The sequence below is a fragment of the Oryctolagus cuniculus genome, chromosome 6 (assembly GCF_051225735.1).
Source record: "Oryctolagus cuniculus isolate XC-2025 breed Fujian yellow rabbit chromosome 6, ASM5122573v1, whole genome shotgun sequence".
NCBI lineage: Eukaryota > Metazoa > Chordata > Mammalia > Lagomorpha > Leporidae > Oryctolagus > Oryctolagus cuniculus.
The window spans coordinates 70,710,698-70,727,145 of NC_142872.1; the positions used below are offsets into that span (position 1 = coordinate 70,710,698).

At 40.8% G+C, this 16,448-nt stretch overlaps 1 protein-coding gene across 5 annotated transcripts in view; it reads left to right on the forward strand.

Moving 5' to 3' along the window:
* The window catches only part of LOC100351380 (uncharacterized), a 69,940-nt gene that overhangs the window by 33,843 nt on the left and 19,649 nt on the right, over positions 1-16,448 (forward strand). For 3 of the 5 annotated variants that reach the window (XM_089335196.1, XM_089335194.1, XM_089335195.1), the window contains exon 3: positions 16,003-16,031. The exons of the other annotated variants lie outside the window; for them this stretch is intronic. The gene's annotated coding sequence lies outside the window, so the exon portion shown is untranslated. The remainder of the gene's footprint in view (positions 1-16,002; positions 16,032-16,448) is intronic. 5 annotated transcript variants of the gene reach the window in all.

Genomic DNA, 16,448 nt, shown 5'->3' on the forward strand with positions numbered 1-16,448 from the left:
ATATGTTCCTTCCTCATGAAGGTTACACAGAGTGCTTTGTAAATATCAGTAAGGTCAGTATATTCTCATTGATGTTTGTATTCTGACTGATTTGTTATGCTTTTTCCATCAATTATTGAAAGAAATATTATGCAACTTTAATTGTGGATTTTTTTTTGGATTTTCATTGAATTCTGTGGCTTTTTTATGTCATGTCCATTTATTATTACGAAAAGTCTCTCTATCTGTAGGTAATATATTTTGTGTTAAAGTTTATTTTGTCTGCTACCAAGACTTGACCATTTTTTTAAAAAATAATTTGAAGGTCAGGTGTTTGATGTATCAGTTAAGGCTCTATTTGGGATACCTACATCCCATATCAAAGGGCCTGGTTTTCATCCCAGCTCTGCCACTTCCAGTGCAGCTTTCTGCTAGTGTGCATCCTGTCGACACAGCAGGTGACAGCTGAAGTACTTGAGGCCTGCCACCTTTACGAAGACCCAGTTTGAGTTCTAGGCTCCTGGCTTTAGCCTGGCCCAGGCATTTGGGGAGTGAGCTTCCTGTTAACTGATTCACTCTCTAAATGCCTGCAATGGCTGGGTCTGTGCCAGACCAACTGGGAGTTGAGCATTCAATCCAGGTCTCCTCCATGGGCAGCAAAGATCCAAATACTTGAGCCACCATCTGGTACCTTCCAGAGTCTATATTAGCAGTAAGCCAGAATCAGGAACCAGAGCCAGAACTTGAATCCAGGCACTGTGATATAGGACACAGCTTTCTTAACTGACATCTTGGCTGCCAAGCCAAATGCTCACCCCAAGAACTATACTTTTTATGATTTGTGTTTATATAGTATTATCTCTTTTTATGTCTTAACTTTCCATCTGTTTGTGTTCTTATATTTAAAACATGGCGTTTATGAATAGCATATTGGAGTATCTTGTTTTTGATCAAGTCTGAGTCTGACAATCTCTGCCTTAAATATTTAGTGCATTTATGTTTAAATTAATTATTCATAGCTTTCAAATTCTGTCTGCGATTGAGCCACTTGTTTTCTATTTATCTCCTCGGATTTGTTCCTCTGTTTCTCTTTTACTACTTTCTTTTTGGTTAACCAAACATATTTAATATCCCATGTTGGAACTTATTGGCTTTTTAGCTCTGTGCTATAGACTGAATTGTATCCTTCCCCTTGCCCCCAGACACATATGTGGAAATTGAACCTCAAGTGACTGTATTTGGAAATAGGCCCTTCAAGCGAGTAACCAAAGTTAACTGAAGTTCTATGGGTGGGTCCTAATCCAGTCTGGCTGGTTTCTTTGTAAGAGAGACACCAGGGTTGGATGCACACACAGAACAGGCCATGGCCATTTGAGGACATGGTGAGAAGTTGGCTATCTGCAAACCAAAGAGAAGGGGCTCAGGAGAAACCAACCCTGCAAGCAGCTTGTTCTTGGGCTTTCAATCCAATGAATTTCTGTTGTTTCAGGCACCTGCTCTGCAGTATTTGTTATAGCAGCCCAACACAGATGCACTGTGTTGCAATGAGTTTTATTTGATTGACACAATTATAGGCATTTGTTTCCTATTTCTTTAAGGATTTATAAAATGAATCTTTAGTTCATTACAGTGTCCTTATAGTAATTTTGTACTGCTTCACATAAACAGTATAGGGACTTCTTAATAGAATCATTCCATTTTTGATTCCTATCCTTTGTACAATTGTTTTTATACATTATGTATTTATATATTGAATGAACATATAATGTGGGGCCTCCTGCATGCTATTATAATTTTTACCTTAAAGAATCATACCTTTTTTTTTTTTTTAATTTTTAAAACTATCTATTTGAGAGACAGGGAGACAAACAGGAGCTGCCACCTATTGCTACATATCCCAAATATCCATATAGCTGAGACTGTTAATTTATAGAAACTATAAGACTAAAACAATACACAATCCTTTTCTGTTTAGCCATAAATGTTCCTGATTGCTTCCTGTACATCATTTTCTTTCAGCCTGAAAAACTTCCTTTAGCATATTTTCTGGTTTGTTTTCATCATAAAATTTTATGATTTAAAAAGTGTTTGGGCCTGAGCCGTGGCTCACTTGGCTAATCCTCCACCTGCGGCGCCAGCACCCTGGGTTCTAATCCCAGTTGGGGTGCCGGATTCTGTCCCAGTTGCTCTTCTTCTAGTCCAGCTCTCTGCTGTGGCCCCGGGAAGGCAGTGGAGGATGGCCCAAGTGCTTGGGCCCTGCACCCGCATGGGAGACCAGGAGGAAGCACCTGACTCCTGGCATTGGATCTGCGCAGCGCTCCGGCTATAGCGGCCATTTTTGGGGGGGTGAACCAATGAAAGGAAGACCTTTCTCTCTGTCTCTCTCTAACTCTGCCTGTCAACAACAAAAAAAGTTTGTTTGATTTTAAATTTTAAATTAACATATAATACTTGCACATTTTTAAGGTGTGCAGTACAACTTTTCAGTGCATAAATACCAAGCAAATTTCCCCTTTCATTGTTTCTTGTGTTTGGAGTCTATTAGCTCTTCTTCAGTTTTTTATATAGGATGGTGTATATACATTATCATGAGCCATAGTCATCCCACTCTGCTGCTAGACACCAGAACCGGATAAACGTTCACCCTACTCTTTTAGTACCCAATATCCTGCATTCAATATGTATCCCATTTATGAGAGAGAACATGTGGTAATTTGTCTTTTTGTGTTGGCTTGTTTCACCTAATATAGTTGTGTATGTATGTGCATGTACATGAACTTAGCTGGTTTTGGAATTAGGATAATTCTGGCCTTGTATGACAAGTTTGAAAGGGTTTCTTCCCTTGAAGTTTTTAAGAATAGTTTGAGAAGGATTGGTGTTTGTCCTCAAAACTATGGTGGAATTTGACAGTGAAGCCATCTGGTCTTGGAATTTTCTAAGTTTGGAGACTTTTGATTACTGATTCACTCTCATTGTTTGTTATTGGTCTGTTCAGTTTTTCTCTGTCTTCTTAGTTCTATTTTGGAAAATTATATATATATATATATATATCTAGAAATGTATACATTTCTCTTAGGTTTTTTAATTTTTGGTATATAGTTGTTCATGCTGGTCACTAGTTATCTTTTGTATTTTTCTGTGTATCAGTTGTAATATTTCTTTTTCATTTCTTATTAATTTGAATCTTTTTTTCTTAGTCTAGCAATTTTATCTTCAGAAAACCCAATCCTACATTTCTTTAATATTTTGATTTCTTACCTTATTTCATTTGGTTTCTGCTTTAATTTTTATTATTTCTTTCCTTCTATGTAGACTCTGGGTTTGGTTTGTTCTTATTGCCTAGGTCCTTGAGATGCATTGTTAGGTTGTTCATTTAATATCTTTCTACTTTTTGGAAGTGAGCATTTATTGCTACAAACAACCTCCCAGTACCCCTCAATGTACCTGATAAGTTTTGATACATTGTTTTTCCATTTTGTTAAAGAAATTTAAAATTTTCTCCTTTGGTTTTTCTCAATAACTTATTTTTCATATAAGAGATTGATATTCAGTCTTCTCACATTTGGATAAATTTGTATGGTTTCTTTGGTCATTGATTTCTAATTTTATTCCATTAAAATATGGAATGAAAATATTCCATGAAAATATATTTTATATGATTTCAATTTTTTTTTTTTTTAGTTTGTTGTTTTGTGGCCCAATCTGTTGTCTATTCTTGAAAGTCCGTATGCTGATGAGAAGAATGTATACTCTGGTGCTGTTGATGAAATGTAAATTTCTGTTAGTTCACTTGGTTTATAGTGTTGTGTTACTTAGCTATCTTTGTTGATTTTTTGTTTGGATGATCTGTCAATGAGTGTGGGGTGTTAAATTCCCCCACTATTATACTGAAAACTATTTCTCCCTTAACATCTAGTGTTTGTTTTATAAAATTTTTGGTCCAGCATAAGGTGAATATACAATTGTCATTTTTTTTTTTTTTTAAGATTTATTTATTTAAAAGCAGAGTGGGGAAGAGAGAGAGAGAACCAAAAAGATCTTACATCTGCTGGTTCCCTCCCCAAATCACTGCAATGGCTGGGGCTAGGCCAAGCTGAAGCCAGGACCCTGGAACTTCATCCAGGTGTCCCATATGGGTGACAGGAGCCCAAGTACTTGGGCTATCAGCAGCAGCTTTCTCTGGCACATTAGCAAAGAGCTGGATCAGAAATGCAGTAGCTGGGACTTGAATGGATGCTCTGATATGGGGTGCTATGTTTCAGGTGGTGGCTTAACCCCTGTACTGCAATGCTGGCATGCATATCTTGTTTTTGAATTGATCCTTTGATCATTATTTAGTGACCATCTTTGTTTTTAGGGATTTTAACTTAAAGTTTATTTTGTCTGATATCCATCAAGCTCATTTTTGTTACCATTTACATGGAATATCTTTTTCCATCTTTTCATGTTTAGTCTGTTTTATTTCTGAAGTGAGTTTATTATAGGCAACATGTCATTGGACATTATTATTTTTATACAATCAAAAGTCTATATCTTTTGCTTTTCATTTACATTCACATTCAAAGTTATTAATGACAAAAAATGCCTTAGTCCTGTGGTTTTCCTTTAATATTTCTTGTGTTTATTTTGATTATCCTTTCCTCTTTTGCTAGTGGGTTTTATACTTTCGTATATTTTCATAGTGGTAATTGCCTTTCTTTGTTTATAAATGTGGGATAACCTTAAGTACCTTTGGTAATGCTGGTCTACTGCTGTCAAATTCCTCCAGTTTTGCTTGTCTTGGAATTTTTTATTTCTCCATTTATGAAAGATAGCTTTACTAGGTAAAATATTCTTGAAGGCCATTGTTTTTTATTTTTTTCCCCAGAATTTTGTATATATCATTCCATTCCTCTTGGCCTATACATTTTTTTTTTAAGTTTTGCTTATTTGAAATGCAGAGTCAAAAAAAGAAAAGATGAGTCAGAGATCTTCCATTCATTTCCACATTCCTCAGATGCCAGCAACAATTAGGGCTGGGAAGCCAGGAAACAGGAACTCCATCTGGGTTTACCATAATGTGGCAGGAACCCAAGTACTTGGGCCATGATCTATGTGCCTTCCAGGCACATTAATAGGAAACTGGATCAAAAGTAGAGGTCCGGGGCCATCATTGTTGCATAGTAGGTTAAGCCTCTACCTGGGGTGCCAGCATCCCATATGGGCACCAGTTCTAGTCTCAGCTGCTCCTCTCCTGATCCAGCTCCCCGCTAATGTGCCTGGGAAATCAGTGGAAGATGACCGAAGGGCTTGGACCCCTGAACCCGCATGGGAGACCCAGAAGAGTCTCTCGGCTCCTGGCTTCAGATAAGCTCAGCTCCGGTCATAGCGGCTCTTTGGGGAATGAATCAGCAGATGGAAGACTTTTATCTCTGTCTCTCCTGCTCTCTGTCTGTAACTCTGACTCTCAAATAAACAAGTAAAAAAGCTTTAGAAAAAAAGTAGGAGTGAGGCTTGATCTAGGAACTCTGATATGGGATGTAGCCATCCCAAGCAGAGGCTTAACCTATTGTACCCCAACACCTAGCCATGTAGGGTTTCTGATGAAAACTTTGCTAATCTAATGGGGTTCCCTTGAAAGTAACTTGGTATCTTCTCTGACTAATTTTAGAATTCTTTATTTGTATTGCACTTTTTTTAAAAATATTTATTTATTTTATTTGAAAGGCAGAGTTACAGAGAGGCAGAGGCAGAGAGAGAGAGAGGTCTCTCATCCACTGGTTCACTCTCCAATTGGCTGCAATGGCTGGAGCTGTGCAGATCTGAAGCCAGAAGCCCAGGAGCTTCTTCTGGGTCTCCTACATGGGTGCTGGGCCCCTAGGACTTGGCCCATCTTCTACTGCTTTCCCAGGCCATAGCAGAAAGCTGGATCGGAAGTGGAGCAGCTGGGACTCAAACTGGTGCCCATATGGGAATGCTAGCATGGCAGGGGGCAGCTTTACCTGATAACGCCACAGCACCAACCCCCTGTATTGCACTTTTGAGAGTTGTACTGTAATGCACTGTGGTGATATTTTCTAATCATGTCTAGTTGGGGTCTTATGGCCTCTTTTACTTGAGTGCCCGTATCTTTCTTTAAATTGAGGAAAATTTCAGCTATTTGTTGAGTAGGTTTTCTGTACATTTAACTTTTCTCCTTTCCCTCAGAAATTCCAGTACTGCAAATATTTTTCTTTCTTTTTTTTTCCCTGACTGGGGTGTTACAAAAGATCTGTCTTCCAGTTCAAATATTCTTTCTTCTGCTTGACCTAGCTTGTTGTCTGAGCTCTCAACTACATATTTAGTTGGACGTACTAAGTTTTTCATCTTTAGGGTTTCTTTTTCAAGATCTCTATATCTTTGCTAAATGTCTCATTCATATCATGCATCGATTCACTAATTTCTTTTTTTTTTTTTTTTTTTTTTTTGACAGGCAGAGTGGACAGTGAGAGAGAGAAAGACAGAGAGAAAGGTCTTCCTTTGCCGTTGGTTCACCCTCCAATGGCTGCTGTGGTCGGCGCGCTACAGCCGGCGCACCGCACTGATCCGATGGCAGGAGCCAGGTACTTATCCTGGTCTCCCATGGGGTGCAGGGCCCAAGGACTTGGGCCATCCTCCACTGCACTCCCTGGCCACAGCAGAGAGCTGGCCTGGAAGAGGGGCAACTGGGACAGAATCCGGTGCCCCGACTGGGACTAGAACCCAGTGTGCCGGCGCCGCAAGGCGGAGGATTAGCTTAGTGAGCCGCGGCGCTGGCCTACTAATTTCTTTAAATTTCCAAATGCATTTTCTAGTATCTCTTTGAGTAACCTTATAGCTGTTCTTCAAATTCTTTATCAGTCATTTCAACAAACAGATATCTGACATTAAAGCACTATTTGATTTCTTTGACAACAATATATTGAGTTGATTTTTGTATTTCTTGTATCTATGTGTTGAGTTTTGTGTATCTGGTGGTCATCTATATCATTTTTTTTCAACTTTTATTTAATAAATATAAATTTCCAAAGTACAACTTTTGGATTATAGCAGATTTTCCCCTCCATAACCTTCCTCCCATCCGCAAACATCCCATCTCCCATTCCCTCTCCCATCCCATTCTTCATCAAGATTCATTTTCAATTATCTTTATATACTTAGATCAACTTAGTATATATACTATGTAAAGGTTTCAGCAGACTGCACCCACAGACACACAAAGTATAGAGTACTGTTTTATTAGTAGTTTTACCGTTAGTTTGCATAGTACATCATATTAAGGACAAAGATCCTATATGGGGAGTAGGTGCACCTTGACTCCTGTTGTTGATTTAACAATTGACATTCTTATTTATGATGTCAGTAATCACCTGAGGCCCTTGTCATGAGCTGCCAAGGCTATGGAAACCTCTTGAGTTCGCCAACACCAATTTTATTTAGGCAAGGCCATAGTCAAAGTGGAAGTTCTCTCCCTTCAGAGAAACATACCTCCTTCTTTGATGACCCGTTCTTTCCACTGGGATCTCACAGAGATCTTTCATTTAGGTGGTGGTGGTTGTTGTTGTTGTTATTGTTTTTTGTTTGTTTGTTTTTTTGCCAGAATGTCTTGGCTTTCCATGCCTGAAATACTCTCATGGGCTTTTTAAGCCAGATCCAAATGCCTTAAGGGCTGATTCTGAGGCCAGAGTGCTGTTTAGGACATCTGCCATTCTATGAGTCTGCTGTGTATCCCACTTCCCATGTTGAATCGTTCTCTCCTTTTTAATTCTATTATTATTAGCAGACACTAGTCTTGTTTATGTGATCCCTTTGACACTTAAGCCTATCATTATGATCGATTATCATCTATATAATTTTTAAAGGATGGCTTTTGTGGATTGAAAACTTGTTCTTGAAGACGTGTCTTTAGGTGTCCGTTTGGTAGGCTATTTTGACTTTAGTTTTCAGGTGAATGCTGAAGTGTAGGCACCCTAAACCCTATACCCCACTGTTCATGATGGCATTGGAATTAGGGCCATTACGGGGTTGGGACCCTCTGAGCCCTAGCAGGGGCATCCAAGGTCTCAGTTGTTGTGGCCAGGATCATGGGGTGTGTGCTTCTTAACCTGTGCCCATCAAGCTGAGGCAGGCTTAGACCTGGGCTGGAGTCTGGGGTGCTCACCAAAGTTAAGGCAAACTAGAGAAGGCAGCCCCTCCAGCCTGGGCTGCCATGAGCAATTAACCACCTAACCACCTAACCACCTAACCATGGCTACATAAGCTCCAGTGTAATTGGAATCTGGGGTACTCACTAAAGCAGGTATCTGTGGGAGAAGGGAGGTAATACCAACGGCACACACCAAAGCTAAGGTGGGTCAGGGTGTGTTGGGACTGAAATTGAGCACTCACTAAAGCTGAGGCCAGCTGGAGAAGCAAATTACACAGCTGAAGTAGCCCCAGTGTGTACTGTCAAGCATACCAGACAATGCTGGGATAGGCTTGAGTCATGGAGGGGCTGGGTTCTAGGGTGCTCATCATTGTAGGACGCCAGTAGAGATGGGAATGAGCAGCCTAGTCAGGTGCACTTGGTTAGACACATCCATCAAAGCCAAAAGCGATTCTAGCTGAGGTGGGGCTGAAGTCTGCAGCATTCCAAAGCCAAGTTGCCAGCCAGCAGCCTAGGCCGGTGTGCATGGTGATACATTACTCAGTAAAGCTGGGGTGTGTATAGGCTGAGCTGGAGCTGGAGTCACAGTAGTCACCAAATATAAGTCACTAGCCAGCAGGTGATGCAGTTGTGGTAGCCAGACATGTCCACTAAAGCAGGGGCATGTTCAAGCTGGACTGGGCTGGAGTAAAAGCATACTTGCCAATGCTGAGAACTCCTGGAGAAGGCAGCAGGCAGTTGTAATTGTGTGCATGATCAAACACATCCACCAAGGCCATGGCAGTGGGCTTCAGTGGGCCAGAGTCTGGAGTGTTCACTAAAGCCAGAGCCCACTGGGCAGAGCTGCTCAGCCTGCCTGGTTGTGCATGTATAACTGTGCTCCCTAGAGTGGGGGCAGGCTTAGGAAACTGAGCTGTGGTGGGCCAAGGTTAGCCTTGTCTGCACTGGCTCCCCTCCTGTGGCTAGGATGTACTGTCCTGGGAAGACAGAGAGAGTACAGGGTATGCCCAAGTCTGCGGTGGATAGTTCCCAAATTTCTAAGCTCCTGAAAGGAATGCAGGACCTGTTGTGTAGACTAATTTTCCCATGGAGTTCAGAACACTGCCTGACCTAAGGTACTGCAGCTACCATTACTGCTGGGTTTACTTGGGTCTTTGCTTCTGTGGTCCCTTTATCTGGTATGGTAGAATGTGCACAACTGGGGACCTTAAGGTAGTATGGAATTAGACAGTGACTCCTTTCTCAAGATGGCAACACAACTGCTGCAGCCTTTGTTCTGAGGGTTGTGAGGGAGCCAGCTTGCTCCCTTGTTTGGAATCCAAGTCTGTGACAATTGTGGGTCTTTCTTGTAGCTAAATTTGCTGATGTTCAGCGTCCCAGGAGATAGAGTCTCTTGGGGTTCTGCTTACCCTTTCCCCTACAGTGGATATTCCCCCTGGTTCTGGGGCTGAGGTCTCTGTGGCTGGCAAATTTTGCTCTTTGTGTGGTTATCATCTCTGTGTCCTAAGGACACAGAGTTACAGGTTTCCTGCTGAGTTCCAGTTTTCTCCCCCTGGGTACTCATCTTGAAATAGGTATTTACTTGCTTAGTTCTTCTCTGTAGGGTAATAGACAAATGGTGAACACCTCTATTTGGCCATCTTGGAGCCTCCTTACCACCTTTAACATTTTTATTTTTATGGTATAGGTCTATCTACTGGTGATTGATCATTAGAGTTTTTAAAAAAATCTGAAAATGATATTTCACCCAAATTTTAGCACAGTTCCATTGGATGTAGAACTATGCTTTGAAGTTTTATTTTTTGGTTTTTGTTTTGAAATTTTAAAGATGCCTTAAAAGTCAGCCATCATTTATATATGGTTGTGCTGTAGTGTGCTCTTTGCTGTTTTTTCTCTCACTGCTTTCAAAATCTTCTCTCTGCTTTTAGATTTCTTTAATTTATGATTTTTTAAAAATATTTTATATATGATATACAAGTTTCATGTATTTCATATATACAGATTTAGGAACATAGTGATACTTCCTACTCCACCCTCCCTCCAGCCCATGCTCTAACCCTTCTTCCTCCTCCCTCTCCCATTCCCACTCTTAATTTATATAAAGATTATTATGTAAAGCCTCGGCCCCCAGCGCCGGCATCCATATGAATGCCGGTTCAAATCCTAGCTTCTTTACTTCCGATCCAGCTCTCTGCTATGGCCTGGGCCCCTGCACCTGTGCATGGAGTCCCACAAGAGGCTCCTGGCTCCTGGCTTTGGATCTGCGCAGCTCCGGCTGTTGTGACCAATTGGGTAGTGAACCAGTAGATGGAAGACCTCTCTCTCTCTGCCTGTCCTCTGTGTAAATCTAACTTTCAAGTAAGTAAGTAAATCTTAAAAAAAAAAAAAAAAAAAAAATCTATTTTCAGTTAACTTAATGTTCATGAAGTTAACCCTACACTAAGTATAAGAGTTCAACAGGGCCAGTGCTGTAGTGCAGCAGGTTAAAGCCCTGGCCTGAAGCACCAGCATCCCATATGAGCCCCGGCTGCTGCACTTTTGATCCAGCTCTCTGCTATGGCCTGGGATAGCAGTAGAAGATGGCCCAAGTCCTTAGGCCCCTGCACCCATGTGGGAGACCTGGAAGAAACTCCTGGCTCCTGGCTTCGGATTGGTGTAGCTCTGGCTGTTGTGGCCATCTGGGGAGTGAACCAGTGGATGGAGGACCTCTCTCTCTGTTTCTACCTCTCTCTGTAACTCTGACTTTCAAATAAATAAAATACATCTTTAAAAAAAAAAGAGTTCAACAAATAATATGAAGAAAACAAAAAAGAAAACACTGCTTCTCAACAGAAGAGACAAGGGCTGTAAACAATTGTCGATTCTCCAAGTGTCCATTTCAATTTCACCCCAATATATTACCTTTTAGGTACTCTATTGGTTATCTCAGATCAGGGAAAACATATGGTAGCTGTCTTTTTAGGACTGGCTTATTTCACTAAGTATAATATTTTCCAGTTGTGTCTATTTTGTTGCAGAAGACAGAATAATTTGTGGTTTACCTACAGTACTTTTCTTTGCATCTATCCTGACTAGGGGGTCATTGAACATTTTGAATTTGTAAATTGAATCTTTCATGCCATGTAGGAAGGTTTAACCATTTTATTAAACATATATATATATATTTTTTTTTTTTTGGACAGGCAGAGTGGACAGTGAGAGAGAGAGACAGAGAGAGAAAGGTCTTCCTTTTGCTGTTGGTTCACCCTCCAATGGCCGCCGCTGCAGCCTGCGCACCGCGCTGATCCGATGGCAGGAGCCAGGATCCAGGTGCTTTTCCTGGTCTCCCATGGGGTGCAGGGCCCAAGCACCTGGGCCATCCTCCACTGCACTCCCTGGCCATAGCAGAGAGCTGGCCTGGAAGAGGGGCAACTGGACAGAATCCGGCGCCCCAACCAGGACTAGAACCCGGTGTGCCAGCGCCGCAAGGTGGAGGATTAGCCTATTGAGCCACGGCACCAGCCATAAACATATATTTTATGTCCCACTTTTTGTCTTTCATTTCTGAATCTCTGGTTACACATATGAGGATACTTCAAAAAGTTCATGGAAATAGAATTAAACATAAGTTTCTTTTAGTGCATAATTTTAAAGTAGTTTTTTTTTTTTAGATTTTTATTTTTTATTTATTTGAAAGGCAGAGTTACAGAGAGAAGACACACACACACACACACATGCACACACAGAGAGAGAGAGAGAGATCCTCCATTCACTGATTAACTCCCCAAATGGCCACAACAGCTGGGACTGGGCCATGCTGAAGCCAGGAGCCTGGAGCTTCTTTTGGGTCTCTCACATGGGTGCTAGGTGCCCAAGTACGTGGGCCATCTTCCACTGCTTTCACAGGTGCATTATCAGGGAGCTAGACCAAAAGTGAAACAGCCAGGTCTGGTACTGGCACCCAAATGGGATGTCGGCATCTCAGGCAGAGGCTTAACCTGCTACAATGCCAGCCCCTAAAAGAAAGTTTTATTTGTTTTTATGTATTTGAGAGAGAGATTTTCCAACTGCTGCTTTACCTCCCAAATGCTTGCAACATGGGTGACAGGAGCCCAAGTACTTGGGCCATCATCTGCTGCCTCCAAGTTAAATTAGCAGGAAGCTGGATCAGTAGCAGGAATGAGACTTAATCACAGGCATTCTGATATGGATATGGGCAGCCCAAGAGGAAGTTTAACCCATTGTGCCACAATGCCCCCCCCCTTTTAGTGCATAATTTTTAAATCTGCATGCTGTGAGAGAGAAAATGTGGCAGTGAAAGAATTGGAAATGGAGCGAGGCAACTTGACAGCTGAGACAGGTTTATTGCAGAATGAGCCTGAGAGAGGTCCTTACTCATAGGAATCAAAGACTCCCCTGTCACAGGCTGAGAAGGTTTTATTTGGTAAGGTCTGGAGGGACTTTCCAGTTCTGCAAGTTTTGCAGCTGCAGATCAGGAGGGGTTTGTGTGTGTTTGCACCTGCCATTGTGGTTGGGTCAGGAGGGACTGGGTATTTGTCAGGCTGAAAGTGGAACAAACATAATCATTGAGTTAGTTGGGGCTAGGTATTTGTCAAGCAGGAAATGGTGCAAACTTATCAGGACATCTCACTCCTCTCCTGCTAGGCCCCTAGGATTAGGCTGTGAATATTCTTGTAGCTGAATACATTCTGTGCTTTTACCCTTTCCCACCATACAAGGGGTTGTTTAAAAAGGTAATGGAAAATGCATATTTTGAAAAAAGTATGCACAGATTTCAAAAACTCTTTTGCAACAAAACCGAGTTATCCTTCAATTTCATTTTTCCATGAACTCTTTGAAGTACTCCTGTAGGTTAAATTGCTTTTGAAATTACACTACCAGTCTTTGAACCTTTGCCCATTTTTCTTTTTTCTTTCATAAAGACTAGAAAATATTGTTTGATTTGGTTTCTGTCTTTATTCTGTGTTGCTCTGACAAAATACTACATATTGGGGGATTTGTAAAGAAGAGAAAGTTATCTCTTAGTTTGGAGGCTGAGAAGTCAAGAGGAGGGCCATCTTGCTACATCGTAACATGTCAGGAGACTTCATATGATGAGAGACCAAGAGATGGAACTCATGGTCTGAACCCTTTTTGTAATTGGCATTGATCCATTCCAAAGGGATTGGGAATTAAGTTTCTAACACATGCATTTTTTTAAGAAGATTTATTTATTTATTATTTTTAAACAAATTTTATTTGAAAGGTAGAGTTACAGAAAAAAGAGGAGAGGCAGAGAGAGATCTTTCTTCTACTGCTTCACTCCCCAAATGGCCACAACAGCCAGAGCTGGGCCAGGCTGAAGCTAGGAACCTGGAGCTTCTTCCTGGTTTCCCATGTGGGTGCAGGGGCCCAAAAACTTTGGCCATCTTCCACTGCTTTCCCAAGCGCATTAACAGGGAGCTGGATCAGAAGTGGAGCATCTGGTTCTGTAGTCAGTGTGCATATGGGATACCCATGTTGCAGGCAGAGGCTTAAGCTGCTACACCACAGTGCTGGCCTCCAACATATGTTTTTTGTGGCACATATTAAAACTGTAACAGTTTTTTGAGGCCAGCACTGTGGTGCAGTGGGTTAAGGCCCTGGCCTGCAGTGCCAGCAGGGAATATGGGAATATGGGTGGCGGTTCGAGTCCTGGCTGCTGCACTTTGATCCAGTTCCCTGATAATGCACCTGGGAAACCAGTGGAAAATGGCCCAAGTCCTTGAGCCCCTGCAACTACGTTGGAGACCTGGAAGAAGCTCCTGGCTCTTGGTTTCAAATTGGCTCAGCTCCTGCCATTGTAGCCATTTGGGGAGTGAATTAGTGAATGGAAGATCTCTCTCTCTCTCTCTCCCTCTCTCTCTCTCTCTTTCTCTTTCAAATAAATAAACTAATCCTTTTAAAAATAAAACTGTCAATTTTCAAGTTCCATTTTTTTTATCTTTTTCAACTGCTGTTAAGCTGGTAAGTAAATTTTCATTTGTCACTATACTTTAGAACACTAAAATTTCCATTTTTCTGTTTACATTTCTACCAATAATCCTCATCTCTAACATGCTATATTTTTATCTTCCTTTAAGTACTTGAAAATATTTAGAACTAGAGTAACCATCTTACCTGCTTCTTGCACAATCTGAGTTAACTTGAGTTTCTTCCTGGTGACTCTTTTCTTGAATATGAGTCACATTTTCCTGGATATTGTACATCATGTGGCACAGAGTTTCTGGATCCTCATTCCACAGAAGAGTGCTTTTTCTTCTGTGAGACAGTTGCTCCCTGGATTTGAGTTCTCAGTTCTGTATTCCTTGCAATAATCATTAGCCAATTCCCCATTTTTTTTCTTCCAATGGCTATTTTTTTGCTGGCCTTTCTGAGATTTTTTTTTTTTTTTTTTTTTTTTTTTTTTTTTACAGGCAGAGTGGACAGTGAGAGAGAGAGATAGAGAGAAAGGTCTTCCTTTTGCCGTTGGTTCACCCTCCAATGGCCGCCGCTGCAGCCGGCGCACCGCGCTGATCCGATGGCAGGAGCCAGGAGCCAGGTGCTTTTCCTGGTCTCCCATGGGGTGCAGGGCCCAAGCACCTGGGCCATCCTCCACTGCACTCCCTGGCCATAGCAGAGAGCTGGCCTGGAAGAGGGGCAACCGGGACAGAATCCGGCGCCCCGACCGGGACTAGAACCCGGTGTGCCGGCGCTGCAAGGTGGAGGATTAGCCTATTGAGCCACGGCGCCGGCTCATAATATAGTTTTAATAGACAAAAGTTTTGGTGGGTTTTATATGAAAATTTGAGGGATTTCATTCTTTGACTTCCTTCTTGCAGTACTTCTTCTCTCCCTCAATTCATGGTTGTCTTCTCAGTTTTAAACCTGACCCTGTAACATCCTAAGCTGGTCAAGCTGCAGAGTTTGTTTCTGTGATTTGTGTGCAAACTGGAGAATGTCTTCTAGTGAAATACCAACAATTTATGAGCTCACCTTTAAGGGTTTTCTCAATTCAGTTCCTGTTTTTCAATTTTGATTTCTCTACAGTTTATCAGGAGATAAATGTACTATAAATTTGTTAGAATTTTATAATTTTTGTGAGGTTTCATCTGACTGTTGAGCAAAGTGATAAAAAGCCAATATGCAAGCAGAATAGGGAAATACTAGAAATTTGGGGTCATATAAGATTGGAAAACTAAGAAGTATTTCTCATTGTTTATCATTTAATGTTGATAAGTTTGCCTCTTCCAGTTCTTATATATATAAAAAAATAGAACCAAAAATGCTTTGGAAATCAAGAGCAATAATACTCAATCTCCTGGTAATTAACAAATGAAGGTTATGATCATGAAAGCCATTGCTAAGAATCTGTGATGGATAAAGTTGGCTCCTTCTTTTAATTGCCCAAAATGGCCAAAGGAAAGATGAGGAATAAAGTGTTCTTAAGGAAACATAGGATCCTAAAAATGCATAAACATGAAGGAAAATCAGACAAAAAGTCTATGGCTGAATACTTTGTCATTACAATGATATTTTTACTTGTTATAATCCAGAAGCCATACAAGGAAAATTTGTGACATCTGAATATATAAATATCAAAATTTTAAAAATAAAAAAGCAAAAAGCCAAATTAAAAGAAAAATAACAAGTCATCACAAAAAGCTTATCTTCCTAATCAGAAGAATTAGTAGATATTCAGAAGAAAAAGTTTGTCAGGAATCACTATCTCAATAGAAAAATGAGCAAATGATTTCAGTTTACTCCCTTGCTCTGCAAAAACCCAGTCTGGGGCAGATGTTTGGTGTATCAGTTGGGATGATGCTTGGGACATTCCATATCAGAGTACCTGAGTTCAATCCTGCCTCTGTTCCCCATTCCAGCTTCCTACTGATGTGCACCCTGGAAAGCAGTAAGTATTGAAGGCTCAAATAGTTGGGTCTCTGCCATCCACGTGGAATATGTTGATTGAGTTCTTGGCTCCTAAATTCATCCAAGACCAACCCAGCATTTGGGGAGTGAACCATGAATGAGAAATTTCTATCTCTGTGTGCTGCTTTGCTTTTCAAATAAATGAATTTATAATTTTTAAACCCATGTTTAAAAATATGAAAAAGTGGTCAAGCTATCTCAGCAAATGAGCAATGAAAGTGAAAATTACACTGCAATACATTTTTACCTAGTACATATGATAAGTCAAAGTTTTACAAGACTTCATTTTTTTGGAGCAATAGGAAGGAAAAGATGATCACCCTAATTTAGTGGCTAAATCTTCAAAATATACCCCTATCCATTTCCACTGTAAATACTCTTCCACATACCACCATAA